Consider the following 23,285-nt stretch of genomic DNA (forward strand, 5'->3'; position numbering starts at 1 on the left):
TCTAACATAACAGACCTGAGTCCAGAGTGTGTTGCAAAACCTCTGCTGCTGGACTGTCTTCTGTCAGAATTGATGTGGGGGGTTTTCTGCAAATTTACGCAGTAATCTTTCCATTTTCCATGTGAGCACAAGCCCACACTCAGAACTTGCAGTTCTAGAGCTAGTCAGGCTTCTTGTCCAGGGACTTAGTGAAGGTCACTCAGGATCTGTGTCTATAAGGCACACTAAAATGTGTCACAGATGAGAAGAAGAAATATGGAGACCTTTCTGTTCATTTATAAAAGGATTGTGTCTGCAAGCATAATGCCATTAGTTTTCTTTCTGAGATGTTTTCTAAGTAGAGAAATGTCAAAAGGCAAAACCCTGAGGGAACCATTGTGGTATGATTTCTTTTATATTTAAAGATAGTGTTCAGGAGAGGGAGTACACTTGTTAAAAGGGTAGGTGTTTTAATCTGAAGTGAAAAATGGAAGGCATTCTGTAAAAGACTTGAAAACAAATTCATCACTTCACACATTAGGCTATCTAGAGATGAAATTTTGGCACAGTGTTTGAGGATAAATGGCATGTCTTTTTGATCAAAGTTTTTGGAGATTAGCTGAATATTAAATATGTAAATATACTCTCCTCTAACAGGTATGTAATTGGCAAGAATGATCAAAGTATCCTTTCAAATCTCTAGACAGATACTAAGTATGTATTTTCCCGTGTTCTGAATTTTACTTTTTTTTTTCTTTTTACAAGAGCCTCTTCATCTGCTCTTCTTCAGGAAAAAAAACCACACTGACAAAGAAGACTTCTTTTGAAAAGCTTAAAGAGGAACATTTGCTGTGATATATTGATCTTTGGAAGCAGCTGATAGTGGCAAAGCCCACTCCATCACTTAGGAGTCTGACAACCCTGGAAACAGGCTGGCCAAACTGCATGAATCTGATTTTTGCATTGCTTACATCCCTGTGCTAGCAGCTGTTATCATAGTATTAGCCTTCTGTAGTCCTCATGTAGCCTCTTGAAACTTATATGGGCTTCATGCTCTGAGATTACCTGCCAAATATTTAAAAAAAGAATCATCATCACCTCTCTCTTTCTTTTCATTTTCCACCTGGGGAGAAAATAGCTTGATTAGTTTGGGTGATGGTAGGAAGCTGGAGGAAATCCAGTCATGATTTTTCAATCTGAAGGGTTTATTTCCTTTCATTTCATTCATTTCCATTCAGCTGAAGGTAATGAGGTTATGCAGGTCTGATTTCAAAGGGCACAATTTTGAAATGACGGGTTTTGCTTAGGTACATTATAGCTTTAAATTGGTGATTTTGATGAAGTTGCATAAACTAGAGTATAATGCAGTTTCTCCCCCCCCACCCCCCAGATATGGTGGCTCAGCAGCGAAGACATGCAGTGGTATTTTTTCTTTTTTTTTTACTCTCTCCCCACTAAAGCATACAAGAACAGATCTGCTGAGTAGGAAGTGCTATTTTTACATAATCACTTTTCAAACCATAGCCTCACTGTAGACATTTTGAAGACACCAAACTAAGCATTCTAGCAGTCACTTCTCCTCCAGCTGCAAAACTGCATGTACAAAGCAGTAGTGTAGGTCATTTATTAATTTAATAGCTTCCTCTTTACCTATTCTGCTGTCAACTAGCTGAAGTATTTCCCAAGAAGTGTTCTTCACATTTCTGGGATTAACCATCCAGATATTCCTTGCTTACATACGAACAGCTTATGATTTCAAAAAAGAAATTTTTGAAATTAAGGTATCTAAAAAATAATGTAAATGTGGTTATTTTGTTTTGAAAATTCTTTTTAATTTACTGGGATGCATTGCTATAACATCTGAGCGTCTAATTTATTTTCATAATCAGCCCTTTGAGACAGAGAAATGTTGCTGTTATCCTCATCATTCAAATGAGAAGTGTTTTGCTTAAAGCTGTCCAGGGCCTGCATAAAAGAGAAGGGAGATAAAACCATCTTTCACATTTCAATCTGAATTGTTCAGATGCTAATGAAATAGCAAACATGATTAAAGTACTTGTTTACAAGTTGATACAGAGGCGTCTCTTCCTTGACCATGCAAGTGACTTCCATTTAGCTCGCTCTTTTTTTGACTCCCTCCAGCTGCTGCCATTGACCTGCACTTTTTATTCTTTGCACCAGTATTAGGGGCAACATATTTTTCCCCATGTCATTGAGGCTAAATTTCTCTTTTTTCCAGGCTCTGCTATAATCTGGGATGACTCTTAGCAAGTCCTTTCTATCTATTGTTTATCAAAAAGAAAAAGTGTTAAATGAAAGACAGACAAAGCCACCACAAACACATTCATAAATCATAGATCCAATAAGCATGTAGTAACCACAATGATTCAAAACATTCATTGAAAGGCAACCTTTTGGCCAGAGAGCATATCTTTTCAGTAAGTTAATTACTGCTTAAGATATGGATGCATACATAATCTTTCTTTATAATTTCTGCAGAAGTTTTTACGTAAGAACGTCTGCTCACATGTGGCAAATTAACCTCTTTGCATGCCAGCTGGGTTACGCTGTGTTTGTGATACACAGCTGACATTAAAAAAAAAAAGTGCCAGCAAAAGTAGTAAGAAATAGAAGGTGTTTTGAAAAGATTTCTGCCACCCATTCCTTCCAATGAAGTAGAAGAGGGTTTTTTTAATGCTGGAGAGCAGACTCCTTGACTTTGATAGCTCAAATTTCAGAGCACCTGTGTAAGGTTTTATAGCACCATAGCAAGGGACTGCAGGGCCCATATCCAGAAATGGGCTTTGAGCCAAGTTCTAGTTAAGTGACTTACAGGCTTTGTGGATAGAAATCACAGTGTACTTCAACTCAAAACACTTTTTATTTGTGTTAAGAGACTTTCACATCTCAAATATTGTCCTTATTAACCTTACAGTTTGAATTAATATTGCCCCATAGTTTCCAATTAATATATATTCTGCCTATCAGAACATCTGCTTTCCAGACAAATTAGCCCTTGCTTCCTGGCACAGTCCTTCCTGTTCATAGAGCAGCCTAGGTGATGCCAAAAGTTGAGATCATTTTAGGCTTAGCTGGACAAGGACTTCTCTCATCTGTGACCAACAAAGTGTCTTGCTGAGTTCTGAAACAACCAGAAGGAAAATGTACAGAAAGTGTCAGTGAGTCATTTGTGTACATGCCTCTGGGCATTTATCCTTCTCTTGGAAAGGCATTTTCCCTCTCATCCACTGAAGCAGAACAAAATAATATTTTAATTTTAGGACTGGACTGATATGTAAACATTGTACTTTCAAATTGTAGAATTCTGATATAGACATTACTATAAGCCAGTAATTGGCTATGCCAGTATTCAGATAAGGAAGCGAACTCCCACTGGATGAACAGGCAAGTGAGTGCATCCTACTCTGTAATGATATTCTGAAAATCACCTTGAAAATGATCCAATGGGCTTCTGCTATCCAAGGAATAGTTATAAGTCACTGCACACGCCAGCCTTGTAAACACACAAATAATTACCATGTTTAAATTCTGACATCTAAAGTTAGGTACTCATCTACAAACCTGAAAAGCTGGATGCTTTGCATAATATGAAGATCATTGGCTGCTATATTCTTTACATCCTTGTGTAAAAATAAGTGTTCTGCTGAAGAAAATACTTTCTGGTCTTACTATGTGATGATTTATCCACAGTTTAGATTTTTTCTTTTCTTACGTAACAAAGTTTAATCAATGACCTCAATGACAATTCAGTGTTTTTGTAAAAAGAAATGTATTATTTTACATAATTTATTCAATAATCTTTCGTTTTATTGCATTTCAGAAATATAGATGATTCCAAACTTTGTCTGATAGGTTGAATTTATAAAAAAAGATTGTTTAATCATATTTCTTTCTTTTGTTTTTTTAAGAACAGTCTAGAAAATTGCTAGTATGCTCCACTGAAGAAGTGGCTATTAGAGTATCTGGTAACATATAAAAGATATAATTATGCATTGCTACATTAATATGTGAAGTCTCCTGTTGTATTGCTTTCCCTGAAGACCCTATTGCTACCTGAAGAACAGAAATGCAATAATATTATGAAGTTGCAAGTCATTACTTGGTAAAAAAAGAGTTTGTGAGATAACTTAGTTTTGAATCTCGAGATGGACAATAAAGTTGTTTTCTTGTGTGAAGCTAAGGGATCATTACAAGTGCTGCTAAAATTATCAGACTTTGAAAAAAAGAATGCAAACATTAAGGCAATTGCAATGAAAAGCTGCACAAAAGCATGAGAAATGCTGTTTTCTTTGTCTTTTCCATGGTCATTTTCTTTCAGTTTTAGCGACATTATTCATTCTGCTTGATTTATAGAAAATCAGAATTTATAGGTATCAATTTAGAGGCTGTCTACATGTTAAGCTCTTTGAGATGGAAAAAAATGTTCAGAATCCTTTTATAAGATTTCAGACTTGTAAAATGAAAGCATATTTTTCTAATAAAATAAAATAAAATTTTTAAAGGACAAATGTACTTCCAGCTGTGCCGTATTTCTATAACTAATGATATGCAAAAGGCTGGCTCCTCAGCTGATGAAATTCAGTATTACTTGATGCTAGTAAAGCAAAATCCACATAAACATATGGCTCACTAAGTAGAAAAAATCTGCAGTGTGTTAGCTAAGCACTAGGAGAAATGAAACCTAAAACTATGCAATTAATAGGTGAAAAATCAAAATAATCTTAAGTTTTTCCTCATATTCATCTGTTTTGAAGGGAAAATATGTCTTCGGTTCTAATTGTTTATCTTCCCTCTTTGTTTACAAGTGAGAACTAATTAATTTAGTATTTTTCCCAGTAAAGGAGCTACTGGAATGAAAGAGCAGTTGAGAAATACCTGGTAGACGCTGCGCTTGGGATAGTTCAGTTTGCAGTAAGCTTTTGATTAGTAGTATGAAATGTCCAACATCCTAAGAAGACTAGAGCAATAATTTCCCGTCGCTTTCCAATTGTTTACCGATCTGCATTTTATTGCGGCATGGAATGCCCTCTGGTGGCGCACAAGCTTTATGGCAAGTCAAAGTACTGGAAAAACGGGAATCATCAGTTGGATGTGCAGCCTCTCTTCTGCTCTGATTTGCAGCTCAGTGACAGAGCTTTTCCAGCGACCTGCAGTTGTGATAACTTTTGGCAAGTGGCTGAGGTTAGTGGTGAGGCTTTATTCAGAGCTGCTTCAAAGAGCTACAAAGCTCCTGCAGCCCTGCCGTGAGTGAGCGGTACTGCCCTTGGAAGAGGCAAGAATCCTGCTAGTGCTGAAGCAGAGTTAAAGTCAGATACTACTCCTAATTCCTCTACCATAGGACTAGAAATAAAACACATATCTTATTCAGAATTTATTCCTGTGTATCTTTATTGAACACAGAGGACTATATAGCAAAGAAAGAATTTACCCTGGTAATAAGCACAGGGGCCTGTCTTTAGCATTTTTTCAAAGTTCATCTCAGCCTGGAGCATAGAAGTTGAACAGTTCTGTTGCTGTCAGAGATAAAAATGTATAAAATTATTTTTAAAAGAGTTTTAAAATTACTTTCTTAATCTTATTAATGTTTTATATACCTAATACATTTTCTTAAAATCACCTGTTGTGAATATACTTCAGTCTTTTTTTAGCACAATTATTGGAACCAGATGGTGTAAATATTTTCTTTACCCCAACAGGTAAACACATAGGAAGAAGAGTAATCTACCTTGTGTTTTGTGAAGATCTTAATTTTTTTTAGGAGATGAAAAGATGATTGAAAAGATGATGAATAGAGAATGGATATGGGCAATCTCTTTCCCTATCTTCCCCCTCACACTCCCCTCCAAACCTATCTTTTGTCTCACTTTGAAAAACTGTAACTAAAAATAGTCATGGAAAAAGTAAAGAAAAATATATTAAGTGGAAATGGACTTCCAAAAGACAGTAGATTTTTTGCTCTATCTATCAAAATGATAGCATTTTGAGACATACTTGCTAGATGAATGGATAATTTTTCTTGACCTGAGTTGTTAAATATGGAATTTATATATAGCATTATAAATCTACTGGCTTTCTAATGTTCTATGGCAAAGACCTTTCAACCTTTACACCCAAGGCAAAGCACCAAGTATTAGCAAGACATAGAAAGAGGAAGAAAAGAGCCCCCAACATTTATAACTTACACGATTCCAGCAGGAAGGAAAGAAGCATGGACGCATGAGGCTCTTTAAAAATTCAGATATTCTGTTTTGTTCCACTCCAGCTGTATTTAAATCCTACTGCTGCTGAAAGGTGTTGAGATTATTCAACATAAACTGATCTAGACATTAAAGAAATTTTTGCCTTTGGTTAGATTGTTAGTGACAGTGTTGTGGGTTGCAAAGGGCTGATTGTGAAATCAGGCGAACAACAATAATTCAGAAAGTTCATTTTAACATGACAGAGCTGACTGGAGGCTCATTATAAATACCAGTTCCATATGAAGAAAGGCAGAAGGGAATTGACATCAGTGTTTTTATTCCTGGAGGTGACAGACACACACACAAAGTGAAAATAAACAACGAATAAATAAGAGCAATTCTTGCTTTGTAGAAGGTCAAGCTTGTTTCATGCAAAATTTTGATTTAAAATTGTTTAAAAACCTCACAACATTCTGGGTGCTTCAACTTTTACATCACTTTGACTGAATACCATTCCATATATTCAGAGAACAATCTTATTTCAGATCACAACTGTTCTGTTACTGTGAGTATTCTGCTCATGTCTTCTAAGATCTCTCGAAGAAATTCCTGTGAAGGCCCAATTTTGGCATTTAACCTGAGATATGTCAACTGGCTGAGAAAACTACAGTCCATTTTTAAGTGCCTGACTGTACTTCAATTTTTAAAGTCTTAAGGTAGCTCTCTGCCAGAGCAGTAAGTGTAGCTTGCCCCTTACAGCACATCTTAGGTATTTTAGGGGAGGCACCAGTTCAGTCTGACTGCTCTGAACTGAGTAAAAACTGCATAGCCTATAAGATGAAGACAAGACAGACAGGATACCATTTCAGAGCCAACACAAGTATGTTCTCACCACTGCATGTTCTCTACACAGGGCAACTGAACAGTTATTCGATGCTGGCACAGCAACACTGGATGATGTGTTCTTCCTCCTGAAAGCATTCAGTGGTTTTGTAAATGTATAAACATCAAGAAAAAAATGTACTGTACTGAATGATCCATCTAGCACATTCCCAAGCCATTAACTCTGGTTATTTGTGGGGATGAAGACAGGAGGATCTAGAACTTCCTACCTGGGAAGTGTAAAACTTGTCAAGAGATGTATTTGAAGGTGTTCAGTATTACCTATGGCAGGCATGAGGCCCCAGAAATCAAAGGCATGTCTTCTACAGTTACGTGGATGCCATTTGGCATGGCAATTTGAGGAGAATCTGGAAACTCGGGAAGCTACTGGGATAGCAGAACAGTGACAGACTGACTCTATGGTAAATCCTTCAGTCAAAGGCAATCCTAATAAGCCCTGAAGAGACTAACTCAGAAAAGGTTAGGGGAAACAGAAACTCATGGCACACATTAAAGTTGAAATGAGTAATTGTCATGTGGATTCTATTTTGTGGCTTACCAGCTTCTCAGGTTTGGAACAGAGCATTTATTTTTTGAAAAAGCTGGTTGCATTTATAGGGCATTCTGTCCCTGGATAATTTTATTGACAACAGGTATGCAGTTAAATCTGCAATTTCTCAGACAGTACTGTATTGATTACCTTTCACCTTATATTGTATACTCCTTAAAGATCAAATCACCTAGAGTACATTAAGAAGTAAACTAACTTTTAATTGAGTGCCTTTTTATTATACTGCGTAGTTTAGATTAGTGGCACGTCAGTGTGTGGAGTGTGTTTACAGCTTCCTCTATTACTGTGCTTCCATAATAACCGTAATAACTAGAGGAATAATAACTACAGGAAGGGAAGCTGAGGCCTTACAAAAAAAAAAAAAAAAGGAAATAAGTAAATCAGCTTAGATAGCTATTCACTGTCCAGGGAACTTAATTGACTAAAATATGATTAAGTTTATGGAGTGAGGTCAGACATTAGTGTAACGATAGATATTTGTTTAAAACAAAATAGTGTGCAAATCAAATCTGTGAAACAAGGAGAAATGAGGTGCAAATTTCCCTGAATCACTACTGGACAAAACCAAAGTACAACATGACAAAAATTACAGGTGAATGCAAAAACAAACCAAAAAAAACCAAACCAAAACAAAACAAAACAAAACAAAAAAGATGGGGAAAATGTCCACAAATAAAAATCAGACTTATCTTAAAACAGATTAATATCAACCAGGCCAAAAGTGGTATGAGAGGAAAAGTAGAACTATGTATGGTGCTCTATATGGTGAGGTGTACTTTAATCACAAAATCTGAAGTGTAGGAAGAGAATATCCATGTCAGTGATTGATTGTTTTTATTGCTGCCAAGTCCTACCCTATGCCCCATCCATGTTTGTTTTCTCTTCATCTAGTTTTCCTGACCTATCTCATCTCATATTCTGTGGGAAGCAATGACCTTTGCAAGGCTCTCAGTTCATCACAAGAGGAGAGGAGACACAAGAATTGCCAACACCTTAATCAAGGTATTGATCCGCAAGTGATCTGCAGGGGGATGTGTTTTGGCCAGGGTTAAACTTCCAGTTTATGCAGCATCCTCAGACCAATGCTATATTCATGTGACACCTTATCTACCCAGGACCTCAATAAAGGTGCAGTAAGTGTTCTCAGTCTGTCTTTCAGGTATGATGTTTCTTCTTCAGCCACTAACTGTATTAGGTCCCAGCAGGTGACAGCATGGAGGAGGAAGATGAATAATTTGGATTCTGCTGCCATGGACTGACTTATCTCTGACTTATCTGTGAAACAACTGATGTGCCCTCCCAGAGATGTAGCCAGCAGCCCCCGCTCCAGGACGCTTCCTAACACGAGGCCTCTGCCTCCTCCACCTCCTGTGAGCATCAGCTTTGTCAACATGCAGTCCAGCACTCCCCCAGCTGATTATTGGTAAAATGATTGACTATGCATTAATCCCCAGAGAATTTGCTTATGCAGTTCATCATGTTGCAAATTATTTTTAATCTCTCTTAGTTGCTTCTGGACAGATTAATCACAAAAGCAGAACTGCAAAACTTACTGTTCCACTTGTGCTTCTTTGTTGTTCCTCATCTGCTTGGCTCTGTGTAAACAGCACATGCTGATGAACATATGGCTCAGGCAGAGTGAGACTAGAAGGTGGGAGAACACCCCAGCAGAGCAAAGTGCTTCTTCCACTGGAATCATCATAGAACCACAGAATGGTTAGGGTTGGGAGGGACCTTAAAGATCCACTACTTCCAAACCCTCTGCCACCTTTCAATAGACCAGGTTGCTCACAGCCCTATCCAGCCCAGTCTTGAACACTTCCAGGGATGGGGCATCAGCAGCTTCTCTAGGCAACTTGTTCCAGTGCCTCACCACCCTCACAGTAGAGAATTTCCTCCTGATACCTCACCTAAACCTACTTTCAGTTTAAAGCTCTTGTCCCTTCTTCTGTCCTTCCATTCTCCTTGTAAGAAGTGCCTCTCCAGGTCTCTTGCAGACCCCCCTGTAGGTACTGAAAGGCCACAACCGTCTCTCTGGAGCTAACTGAGCCTCAGAAGAACAAAATTCCTAACTAATTTACCAACAGTCAGAAAATATTTTATTTCCTTTTATATCAAATTAATTACTTTGTTTGTTTACTTGTTTTGTTTGTTTGAAAAGTTAACAAGTAGTACAGATAATAGACTAAGGCTCCTACCTGGCAGCATTTTTTACCCTATGCACAGGCTGGCTGAGTGGCTCAGAGATTCCCTTTTGGTGTCTTACATCCTGTACAAGCTGCCCCTGGTACCCCAGCAGTCCCAATGGTTCTGTCTTGTGTTGGCTTGGAAGTTGTGCCCTGACACCCCTCTGCTCCAACCACACTATGTACAAGGCACCAGTGAACAGCCACATCGGGACCCTGACAAAAATACAAAACTCACACTGATATTTTTTCAGCCAGATCAGCAGGCTGGAGACATTAGCTTCATTACAAGACCACTAGGTGGCAATTTAGTAGCCCTGTTTTAAATGTTTAATATATTTAATTTCTTTATTGCTCTAGATACCAGCTTGAGGAATGACATATTGAATAGAATTCTGGAAAACCTGTACTGTTTGTTCCTGCCAAATATATTGAAGTCTTTCTGCTTATCATACCTCTCCCAGACATTCATTATGTCATCAGTGAATGCCTCTGAGCACTCAGTGAACACCTCTGGCCAGGTGGCAGGAAAGGTAATTATTGATTATCAAGAAAAAATAAGGGTCCTTCTAGCTCTTTAATACATACTTGGTGCAGCTAAGGCTGTATAGGAGTTGCAGCTGTGTATGCCATGAGGAGATTGACCCTGTCCACAGCCACAGCTACAGGACCATGACATAACTATGTACATACACTGAAGGTGAATTTCTGTGGCAGCACACCAAAGGCAACAGGGGAGCTACTGTGGCCTTCTCCTGTATCTGCCAAATGTGTTTGCAGTGGCCCCACAATCCCCTCGCCTTGATAACCATAGATCAGAAAGATGATGTGAACCATTTTCCTAGAGATTCAAAGTTCTTTTCCTAATTAACAACTATTGTATGGTTGTGAGAGGATAGGATTGCTACAGAAAGCATTTCAGGTCTGGAAGATTTAGGACTGGCATCTAAACAGAGAGAGAGGAGGTGAACAACTCAAGTATATGCATATGTGAATGTGTACAGTTATTTTCATTGCAAATACTATGTAATTGATAGAAAAAACACCACGAGGCATATACCAAAACCCATACAAAAGCTACATACGAGAGAAATGTTTTGATCTCATACCCCTTCCCCTTTGGGATAATGTTTATTTTTTTGCCCCCTTGTTCAGTGTTGAGAGTCTTTATGGATTTTACTTAGCAGTGAAGTGATGCTGAAATAACTGATCCCAGAAGTTTTGTGAAAACTATTCATAGTAGCGCCCACAGTTAATGATTCAAAAAGGAGGCTTACAAAGTATTTTTTCCCAGTGATCTCAAGTGACACCACACAAAAGTGGTGAGCTTTTGATGCGCTGACATTTGTTCCCGGGAAAAAAAAGAGCAATAGCATATTGTAAAATTTCAGCCTTCAGATGCTAAAAATAGGAGGAAATGAAAGAAAAGAATTGCTTGAAGTCAGAAACCAACATAACAATATGTAGTGATTCTGTAGCCTCAAAGCAGGCTGACTCAGAAGCTAATGTTTTGGTGGAAAAGGTCAAGAAGAAAATGGTTTATGATTCTCAGTGATCTCTATATTAAGTGACTCTTAGGTTTCCAATTACCGAGCTGCTACCAGATGAAAAAAAAAATTCAACCTGTCTGTTAATAGCAGAAAATATTGCAAATGACTGCAGCTTAAAGTTGCAGGGTGTGGGGAGGGGGGACAAAAGAGATAACATGGATGAAACATAAAGAAAGGTTTTGTGAAGAGCGCTTCAATCCAGACGAAAATAGAACAAAGGATTCTCCCAGATAACACAGTAAAGAGGAACCAAATTGATCAATAAATAACTGCATTAATAATAGGAAGATTGATACCACTTTAGAATTTCTTTTTTTCTATGTTTCCTTTCAACTGTGGTTTTAATTTTTAAAGGATCTGAAAAAGGGATTTCTCACTTATCTTAGCATTAAAGGAAGTCAGCTGAAGTGGGGGCAGGGGGAGGAAGGGAAGGTAGCTGTTTCCAAACCAGCTAGGAGAAAGGAAAACTTATTTCTACTTTTATGTACAGCTTGGAAACTGCACTAATTTTTATCAATAATGAATATGAAGGGGAAAATAGGAAAACAAATCCCAGGATTTATTGGGGTAAGAGGGTTTGAGCATCTCATCAATATATGAGTATCTGAAGGGAGAGTGACAAGAGGATGGAGCCAGGCTCTTCTCAGTGATGCCAAGCAATAGGACAAGAGACAATGGACAGAAACTGATGCTCAGGAATTTCCACCTGAGTATGAGGAAGAACTTCTTTACTGTGAGAGTTACCATGCAATGAAACAGATTGCCCAGAGAGGTTGTGGAATTTCCCTCACTGAACATACTCAAGAACCATCTGCACACAATCCTGTGCCATGTGCTCTAGAATGAGCCTGCTTGAGCAGGGAGGTTGGACCTGCTGACCCACTGTGGTCCCTTCCAACCTGACCCATTCTGTGATTCTGTGAATACATTAGAAACTGAAGAACATCTTAGGTTTCCCAAGTTGTGGGTGGTTTTTTTTTTTTTTGGATAGCTCAAGACCATAAAAGTTGTGAGAGTGGTGCTGTTGCTTTTCATGCAGTGACTGATGAACAGCTGCTGGTTTTGTGTTTGCTCCCAGCCCTCGGCCTGTGTTACCTGCTGGAAATCCCAGTGCCATCAGCTGAAGGAGGGAGTTTACCAAAAGGTATTGAAGTACCAGAACATGCTGTGGTCTTGTAGCAGTAAGAGAAGGGGAGGTGGCTTTAAATTGCAAGAGAGTAGGTTTAGATTAGGTTCAGGAAGAAATTCCTGAGTGTGAGGATGGTGAGACACTGGAATAGGTTGCCCATCTTCTCCCAGAGAAGCTGTGGATGCCCCATCCCTGGGAGTGTTCAAGACCAGGTTGGATGAGGTTTTGAGCAACCTGGTCTAATGGAGTGTGTCCCTGCCCATGGCAAGGGGTTTGGAACCAGATGATCTTTAAGGTCCCTTCCAACCCAAACCATTCCATGATTCTATGATCTCCCACAGTTTTATTGAGTAACAGGTAGAGGGAAGCTGAATAGAGGCTCCAGAGCTCTCTGGCAAAGCCGTTCCTTATTTGACCCTGCTTCTTCACATTAAATAGTTGTTAATTACACTGGTAAAAGCTCATGTTTGAAAATTTTCTGGGAAAAACTCGACTACAAGCACAAAAAATATTTTTGCTTGTTAATTTCCCATGTGCAAACTAAGAAACTTCATGTTCAGTCATAAGTAGTAGCAGTAGGAAACTACTTTCTATATAAAAGTCCAGAGAGAATTTTTCTCTCTTTCAGAGAGAAAAATTATTTTAGAATACTCCAGAGAGTATTCTAAAAATAAACATTTTCTTTAACCTTAAGAAACAGTATGGAGATTTTATTTTAATCAAATAGGTGGATTTTGATTCCTGGCAGCCATTTCTTTCTTTATCAACAGTTAAAACAATTTCATAATACTTTCTTTTTGAGAAAGTAATAATTTTATGAACACTTTTTTTTTCCCCCTTTAAGCTAAGACAAATTAATGTATGTGGGCATTTCAACACATCTGGATTTAAAGCACCCATTTTATTATTATTTTTTTAAACAGGGATTACTGCGTTACTTGTTACCTCTATTTATTTTTTCCTTTAAACCAAAAACAAGTAACCAACCAATAACCTCTTCCATTCCATATTTGAAACTCATAAAAAAAATCCCTCAGATGCACTGTTATCTAAATAACATACTTAAAACCTGAATTATGAATAGAAATTAAAGGCTATAGAGTAATTTTTCCCTCATTTTTGTGAATTATACCAGTTGTCTTCCTACTTTATAGCTGTCTTTTATCTTACAGCAGTGACACCCCCATCTGACTTATGATCTCTCCACAGGATGTCATTGAGTGACACAATAGAGTTAATGAATTGGTCTTTCACCTCCAAAAACCTGATCTAAATGCTAGCCTGAGATAATGAGCATGATGGAGTTCAGTAATGTCAGCAGAGTATTAACTTCTGTTTAAAGGAAGAATGAGCACTGGCAGGAAAATGGATTTTAAGAGAGATTTGGAGCAATTGCACCTGCATGCATTATGGCAACTCTAGCCTTCCTTCATTAGAGTCATATTCACATTATCCCTTTGCTATTTGAATAGAATTTGGCAGAGGTTTGTCTGCAGAGTGTATCATTTGTCAGGGATCTTTCTAGATATTTAAGTTCCCTGCCATTCTAGTATCTGAGCACTACGCCTGCAGTACCTGGTGGTTCAATGTCACAATACATCTCTGCAGAGAATCAGAGAGGACCACTTGACCAGTCAAGGGTAATATATTTTATCACAGACATGCACAATGGTAACATATTTCAGGGGAAAAAAAGCCCCAAAACACTATCTAGGAAGCACTGGGTTAACTGCAGAAGTCAGCAGGACTGACAGAGTATCTGTTTTTCCATCACAGAAAGGCAAATATAGTGTACTTCACTGAGGATCGCTATTCCTGCTGGAGGTGGATTACTGGGATGTCCTGGAGGCCTTCAGAGGTAACTACAGAGCATCTACAAAGGTAACCCCTTTGCACATTTTTGGAGAGACTTGAAAGAGGTCAGCAACGACTTTCCAAGCACTTCATCATTCACAGACATAGTGCAAACTGTCAAACCATTTGGCCAAAGACAAAAAAAGTCTTCAAGTTTGTTGGCATATTTGCACCATCTTTCCAGCTCTTCCTCTTTGTTGTTTCAGACAAATCCCACTTGCACTCTCAAAAGGTCTCAGCCTAAAGTGGGAAGCATCTCCCATGCTTCTCCCAAGTGCTTGACAGGTTTGTAGCTCTGCTAGTTCAGTGATGTCATTACTTATCTTAAGGCTACTTCAGAAAGTATGATAAGTGATATAAAAACATTCATGTGACCACACCAAGTGCCTTTGCCCACTTCCAAGCTTCCACAGGCTCTTCAAAACAATGGAAATGGTCTAGCTGTCTTGTCAGCTAAGAGAATATTTCTTTGCAAAGTGATAGATTGCAGAAAGAGCAGCTGGCTGCCAGTGAGCCATAGAGAGGCTGCCACTCCCTAGCTGCAGCTTCATCAAAAAGTCAAACCAAAGAAGAAAATTCCAAGCAGCAAACCCCAGAACTCACCACCAGCAAGACTAAGTCCAAAACAAGTAAAACCTTAACACAACAGCAACGGCAGAAGCTATCCCTTCCCCACATTTATCCCCACTGAATTTCTTTCCCTGTGTATGTCCTGTGTCTTTGGGAGAGAGCTGGTGATCTTCCTAACTGCTCCTCAAAACTGTAAGGGAGAACAAGGTTCTCAGAGTAGCTGTGCTGTTACCCTAACTGATTTATTTCCCTCACACAACAAAATTCAAGCTTTTACCTCAAAAAAAAAAATCAACAACAACAAAACCAAACCAAAACCAACCAACTAAACAAACCCCACCAAACCCTCAAACCCCAACCCAACCTAACCCAGACCAAACCAAAAAAAAGAAGCATAAATCAGGTATTTGCAAACTAACCACTGAAAATTTTCAAAGGAATAGAACCCTGAATAACCAAAAGAAACAAGGATTTTGGAAGAGTGAAATAGTTGGTACCATCATGTGTACACAGAAAACACCACCTTTACCTCTTAGCCAAATAAGCTTTACTTTTTTCTGAGTGGCAGCAGCATCTGAGTAACTTGTTCCCTGCACAGTCGTTGGCTCCTCACACTCTTACACAGACTGACATTTATGCAATCACCAGTTCTGTATCTCTCTGACTTCAGGCTTCCAATCTCAGCAAAATTTCTCTATTGATTACAGCAGACAGACTGTAAACAGTTTACAGGCTGGTATTCTGTTAGCTTAACCATTACCATCTTTTTTACTTTCTTCTTGGTTTTATGGTTGGTTTGGGTTGTTTGTTTTTCCTTCACAGCTTGTGATTCACCCCTAATTACAGTCCCTAGGCAGCTTTAATATACCTTTGTCCTCCTCTTGTGCTCTCCTGCCTTCCCCTCCAAAGCTGCCTGCAATTCCCACCAGAAGGCTGGTTCAGACCCTCACTGTTCACATGTTTATACCCAAGTTTATCTGAGCACAGACTATGCCTGTCTTTGATCAAAGGTTAATTTTAAACTTAAGCAGATGTCTGCCTCCAGAGTTTACATAGTTTATATACTTAGAAGACAAATGTTCTCTTGGCTTTTGTTATTCTATGTTAAACAAGCCAAATTCTTTTTGGGTATGACCTTCAGGGAGCAGGCAGTGCTATTTGTGCTCAGTCAGTGCCAGGAGCCAGCTGAACCACAACAAACCTGTGCCTGAAGCGAGGCAGGTCTGTGTGTGTGGATACCTGCTCAGTGCTACACTTACAGTATTTAGTCCTGCCCCTCAGGGCTTGTCTCAGCAGCAAGGATCAGCCCACATCCACCAGCTATATTATTTTCAGTCCTGGATGGCTTTGCTTTGGTCAGAATACAAGTGGAGAAAATGCATCTGGCTGTGTGAAGCAGAACCTCAGTCTCTCCCCAGACATGGTCCCTAGTCACACAGTTTAACAAGAAGTTTTCTCAAACACAGCTCTTAAACAGATGAGCTCTCTTCTATTCATGGAACATTGTTCTGAAGACCACCATGTCCTTACACCTGGTAAAGCTGAGCTGGTTTCCAGTAGGTTTGAAGATTTTATTTGGGTTTGGGGTTTTTTTAGCCGTGGCCCAGAGCTGTAGGGCTTGGTATAGATGACTTGTCCTGGTAGTATGACCTAGGACTTGCTCCAGATGGCATGAACAGAGCACTCAGCAGGGCGCTGATGTGTCAAAATGCTGAGTAGGTGCCACTGAAATGCTGAATGAGGCACATAAGAAATATCCTCTGCACCAGGCACTTGGTATCATGTGTGGGACATGCAGACATGAAAACTTTGAGACCTTCAGAGCCTGACATGAGCACAGCCCACGAAACTCTGCTTTAGAGTGCACATGTGTGGGGGAGAGGAGGAATGTAATGATGCTTGGAAATGAGTTATCTTTGCTTTTTCTGCCTGCCTATTCACTCCATTTGTTCTGTGCTCCAGCTGAGAAGGAATCTCTTAGATGTACCAGTACATACTGTCATGGCACATTTGCTCAGTTACATTAAGCTTTGTTGTAATTTTGTATCATCTTAGATATATTTTTAATTTTTTTTTTTTTTTTTAAATTTTAGTTTTAAAGATGCATTATTATAAGGTTTAGAGGAAATTTAGGCTATATGGCGAGTATATCAGTATATCAGAAGTTTGTCAGTTAATTTCTTTTAAAAGTGTGTGGCAGGTCTGTGGAAAGGAAGTTTCTTTGCCCTGTCCTAGCTTCACACACTAGGTCTTCCTCTGCCTTCTGGAGTTGCCACCTTCCCCAGAAATTCATGAACATGATCAGAGAAGGGAGGATTCAAAACTGAAGAGCAGGGCAGACAGAAGGATAAATGGAAGATCCAACAAGGAAATAGCACAGCAAACATGGGTGGGTGGTTCCTGAAGAGAACAACATCAAAATCGCAGCCAAAACAGGAGATGAGCTAAAAAATCACCCTTCCCCAAGGTTTGAAAGAGGGCAGTGTGGGCACTTGGAAAGTGAGTTTGAAATCCAGATTGGACGTGAAGGCTGCTTCTGCTGCGATACTTGGAACATCCTCAAATTACCTTCTGTCTTCCCTTTTAGTTTTGATGTTTCTCATATTTAAAAGTATGCTCTTCTAGTGTCTGTTCAGAAATAAACTGGCTTCTAAATACATGTATATAAAACCCCTTTATTATTCTGAGAGTGGTTACTTCCCAGAAAGAAATTTATATAGATCTCCCTTATGTTGTGGCATATTCAGGATGAGCATCTAAACAGTTTCAAAATATATCTCCAGTCCTTCTTCGTGGCAGTCACTGCAGCCTTTCACTGTGCTCCAGAAGGAGGGAACAGGTTCAGGTTCTGCAGCTTCACCCTGCTGCTTGTTTTGCTGAAGTTGGTTGACTGTAGAAACTGAGCAGACAACAACTTAGAGTGGATTTGTTTATGCCTTCCTTCTATCTGAGCATTGTATATTCACAACTGGATTTCAAAATGTAGCTGTCCAGGGTGTCTCATGTCTGAATATGTTCAGAACAAAATAAGAAATGGCAGAGCCACATTTAACACGGTGCTGTGGTCAGGTTAATAAGTCTTGCAAGCTTTCCAAATAGTGTGGTGTTGTACTTGAGGTGGACTTGCCTCTTCAAACACAATGTCATCTTAAATATTGTTACGTAGCTTCTGCATCTTCAAAGATTTGCATCCAGTCAGCTGAAAACATGCAAAGACCAGGCTCATTTTCATCTGCAGAATACCAAGTACTGTACCCTAAAAGAATTTGTATTTGTGCCAAAAATACATACACAGAAATAGTAGTTATATTTCTGAGCTTTAGGTTTGTTTTTTAGCAAGCTAACACAAATGTCTTTGTTTTAAAATCGGCAACCATGTCTATAAAAAGCTATGATACACCAGAAACACATTAAAATAGCCTTATATGAATACACAGTATGTCTCTGGTGATAATACTAACAGTGTGCCTTGTGCACATGATTTTATTTGCATGAAGGGCTAGCAGAGTTCTGCTTCTTTTGATCATGTACATGGTGGAAAATTGAACAGATTAATGTTCTCTTGACAAACTGAGGTTTTGGGTACTTTGAGCAGTGTTTTTATGACCAGTGTAAACAAATCCTATGTTTTTAGCTGGCACTGAGATGGTTCTGAAGCTGTATACAGGAATTAAATATAGGCTGTGTTTGTAACATATTGAGGATAGAAATAAGAGAAAGGCAAGCAGTAATTTTAAAGCATTTGTTGTAATTTTGAATCATCTTAGATGTCTTTTTAAATTCTTTTTCTTCTTTTTTTAATAGAATATTTCCTATACTCAAACTCAGCCACAAACCTCAGGAAAATGTATTTTTAAACTTTCTTAAGAAGTGCAGTGTGGTTTGTTCCATAGGGGAGGAAATCTGGCTCAGCAGTGTGCCAGGTAGCAAATAGCTCCCAACTATCCATCATTTAACGAAGAGGCTGCCATGAAGGGATACGTGGCTATGCCTCCTGCTGTAAGAAAGCTACCTTTTGTTACTTGAAAGCATTTTTCACATTTTTTTATGGGTTCAGACAGAAACCTACACACAGTTTTCTTCCCCAGGATAATTTCCATTTCTGGGACATTGGAGAGCTCCATAATTCAGGAAGAGAAACAGAAACTAGCTGTGAGGAGGCCAGAGATTTCAGTTAACCATCATTCAGATGGAAATTATTTGGAATTCCTGAAAAATGCAGGAGAATTATTTTGCCAGTTTTCAGACCTAACCAAACTGAAGAGACCTCCAGGTGCTCACCCCAGTCCTAGAGCACAGAATTTAGCTAACAGTGCCAGTGATGATTTTTAAGCAAACTCTCCTTACTGAAAATAGGCATAACCATGTTTTCAGGAGACCTGAGAGGCAGGTAGCAGTGAAGACTGGGTAAGAACAAGAATGTTCTCCCATAATTAACAGAAAACCTGCACTGATCTCCAGAATTATGAAATAGAGAAGAACCTCCTGAGCTACTGGCAAGAGCAAACAGAAGCTTCTGCCTCTTCAGTTTACTGAATCTGAGACATGGAGATAGTTTGGATGTGTTATTACCTAATGTTGGTGTTGTTATACTGCAACATGCATGTACTCCAGAGTTTCTAGTATCATTGTGGCCATGAGAAAGGTGAAGTAAAGGTTCACAGTATGTTAAGTTTACTAGATGATCTACTGGCAGTGCTAGTTTTCAGTGGGGAAAAAGGAAGTTTTCAATTCTTTCTAAATTTAGGGAGACAATAGATCTGAAAGAAAGACTTAGTAATTCTGTGGTGTAGGTTTTGAACTTTGCAGTCATATAGTTTGCTATTTTTAATTTGCATTCAAGTCAGATTCAATTTTGAGGACAAAAAACAGATTAGAAATCCACAGTATGGTTTCAAAAGCTTCTTTGAAGTGAAATTTGACTCATGTGGTTGCTGCTACTGGTTTTGTAGTTCAAACTGTCTGATGAGTTTCTTAAGTAGATTTATTGAAAATAATTTCTTAAAACACAGTTCTCCCAAGAACACCTATAAAAACAAAGCAGGTGAAATAAGTTTTAAGAGAGAAAAATAATACTAAAGAATCTAATTATACTTAATAAGATAGAAGGTTATGGAAACTCTTTTAATTATGTCTTTTCCAGTTGTTTAGAAAGGAGAGAACATTGAAACCCAAGTAATTCCTATTACTACTTCAGGATTTAGGGCTAGTGTTAAGGGGGAAAAAAATGGAGGTTTTAAAAATTTGGAGAAAAAACCTATGTCTTATTTCTTAAAATAAACCAAGGCTACTATCCACACTATGTATGATAGAACAACAGCAAGCTGTAGGACATTTGGTGAAAGAGAAGCACATAACATGATGCTTGTATGTCACGTTGGCACTGGTCCCCTGTCTGAAAGCTCATGACCCCATAGCACCTTGGTCCAGGAAGGAACAGCACCATTAGCTGCAAAATAACTTCATTGCAAGTAAAATCCCATTTGGTGGAACTGTTTAATTCTGACTCTGATATTTTAACTTGAGTATTCAACTTCTTCCTGATCTCCTTCACAGGGAAAAACTTATTGCTCTGCTGTCCCATGAATCAATTTTGTCACCCTATATTTTTTATTACTGGAAAAACAAAGTGAAAGTCCTTGTCTAAATTTAAGACTTCCTTACCTTCACTGCAGGCTTCTCAAGATAAAGAAAATCGTAGTATCTATGTATATGTATTCATAACAAGTAAAAATTTTCAGGGCAGTGTTTTTAATCAGAATTTAGGAACCACATTTGGATGGTTTCCTGCTTTACAACACTTGGTAAACATGAGGGCTAAGCTAAGTTCAGAGAGTCTGTGCAGCTTTTGCAAACTCCAAAGCCAGCTTGCTTTTCCACATCACACAGAGAGGAAGGAAAAGCATTTGTGTGGTAAGGGGAAGAAAATAGGCAGGAAATAGCAGATAAACCCAAACAAGAGTAATAGGTGCACTAGAAATCCGAATGGGTTTCAGGGAGCCTTCTGTCCTGTGTGTGTGATTTCCCTCTGAGAGCTGGCACAGCCCGGGCCCTGCTGTCTGGGGGTGGTGCTCCAGAGTCCCAGGAGGGTAGGAGCATCTCCAGCCAAAGCCAGGGTGCCCAGCAGCTGAGGAACTGAATCAGATGGCCAAGTGAGTGGCTCTGAATGTCTGTCACACATCAGAAGGGGGAGGTGGAATTAAGAGCAAGCTCAGGAAAAGTGGTCTGTTCCAGTGCAATTTTATAGGTGTGGCAAAGGGCTTGTTTATATAGTCCAGAGGCAAGTGGGAAATACCCCAGCTGGCAGGGACTGTTCCTTCATAGGCAGAACTAACAACTGGCAGAATTGTTGTGATCAGCTACATAGGAAAATCCCTGAAAACGAAGGTGAATATTTGTATAGATCCATACACACATTCCATTTACTTTTTTTTTCTTCAATATTATTTATTTAAGTGCATGCCATATGGACATTTGACTGTTTCCTGCTAACGGTATATATATGCTGCCTGTGATCATTACCCTGGAACAGGAAAATTGGAACTTAGAAAGGGTTTTGTTAATAAGCCTTTCCTAAATGACACTTTTACAGTCCACCTCTCAAAGGAGTACAGTGCCAACTTTGTTGTGAGGCAGATGGTAGGGAAAAAGGTGGATGTGACTCTGATCATTTAGCAGGGAAATTAATTTATGTGGTACTAACCAGCCTCCAAATTGGGTTTATTGGCTCATTACGGTTTCTCCAAAACGCCAAAGCTTTATGTTTTAAAGAAGCTGAAGGTTATTTTCAGGATATTTGAGAGAATGGGAGAAAGAAAGAGAGAGAAAGAGAGAGAGAGGAGAAAATTGACTGAATGATAAGGATCTGCATTAAAGGTAAAATGACACCTTTAATGCAGATTTCAATGAAGGACTCTGAAGATCAGCTAAAGAATGTTGAAGAAATTCTCCTATCTGGTAGTGAAGTGCATCTTTATCCACCTTTGACTGTTGTAGCATGAATGTTCTTAGATTATTAGCATTGTGCTTTTGGCATGGACACACGTTCATTGCACGAGGTAAATGAAATGCACCATGGTCTAGCATTACAACATATAGATATTTCCCTATTTTTTTTTAATAAACAAAAAATGTGGATGTCTTTATAGCAGCGTAACTGTGTCTATCTAGTATACTAAAGTGAGTAAATTCAGGATAAAACTTAGACAGAAAAATGGAGATCATGCTTTATGTTTCTGAATTTTATGTCAGATGGGTAATCCTTATATTATCCCTACTTGTGGCATTCTATAGCCCACCGTTATCCTAAGGATAATTAGGAGCCTTTAGTACCAGCTTGCCTGAGGGAACAACAGTGTTGCTAGATCTGGTGCTTTTAGCTTTATTGCTTCACTTCCTTCAAAGTAATTATTTGTGCATGTACATTACCTACTCTGAAAAGGATTTATGTAATGCATTACATTATGCACCCTGATAAGATTTATAAAAATTCCTTAAAATTTAGTTCTGAAGATTTTTTAGGATGCTGTAGTCAACTGTTATCTTTAATAATTTTTTCTGACATTTCACGGAATATGCTACAACTCCAAGACTAATAAAATGCTTGTCTGTGACTTGGTTTTAGATATCTTTCTTTACACTAATGTTGGGAGGGACCTAAAAGATCATCTAGTTCCAACTCCCTGCCACGGACAGGGACAGCTTTCACTAGGCCAGAGACTAAGCTCAGTTTGAATCCATTACCCCTTATCCTGTCACCACATGCTCTTGTAAATAGACTCTTTCCATCTTTCTTGTAGGCTCCCTTCAGACACAGGAAGGCCACAACTGGCTCACTCTTCTCCAGACTAAACAATCCCAATTGTCTCATCCTTTCCTTGGAGAGGTGCTCCATCCCTCAAATTATCTTGGTGGCCTCCTCTGGATTTTCTTCAACAGGTCCATGTCCTTCCTGTGCTGGGGACCCCAGAGCTGGATGCAGCACTGCAGGTGGGGCTTAGTTTTTGTTTAACTCAGTAGAAATTATTTGAGTAGTATAAAATTAATTTCCAATGGATTTTTTCAAGAACAAGTGGTATTTTAGTCTTTCTATTTTTATCACAGTCATTTTTTTCTAATCTCATGGAGCGTAGACTTTAAAAGTATTAGCAGTTTGTATCCAGGCACACCTGCACAGAAGCACAAGTCATGATGTGGGTAATATTGCCAGAGTAGGATAACTCCTTCATATCCATTGGATGGGCCTTTTATAGATCCTACACCACAACCTGAAATTTGCAGGATGCACATGACTGTACTTTCCACTTGAAACGGGGGCACTCTCATGGTTGCTTTGTTTTCATTCTGTAAGCTTGTATTTATCAT

Source organism: Corvus cornix, chromosome 2, assembly GCF_000738735.6.
Source record: "Corvus cornix cornix isolate S_Up_H32 chromosome 2, ASM73873v5, whole genome shotgun sequence".
Taxonomy (NCBI): Eukaryota; Metazoa; Chordata; class Aves; order Passeriformes; family Corvidae; genus Corvus; species Corvus cornix.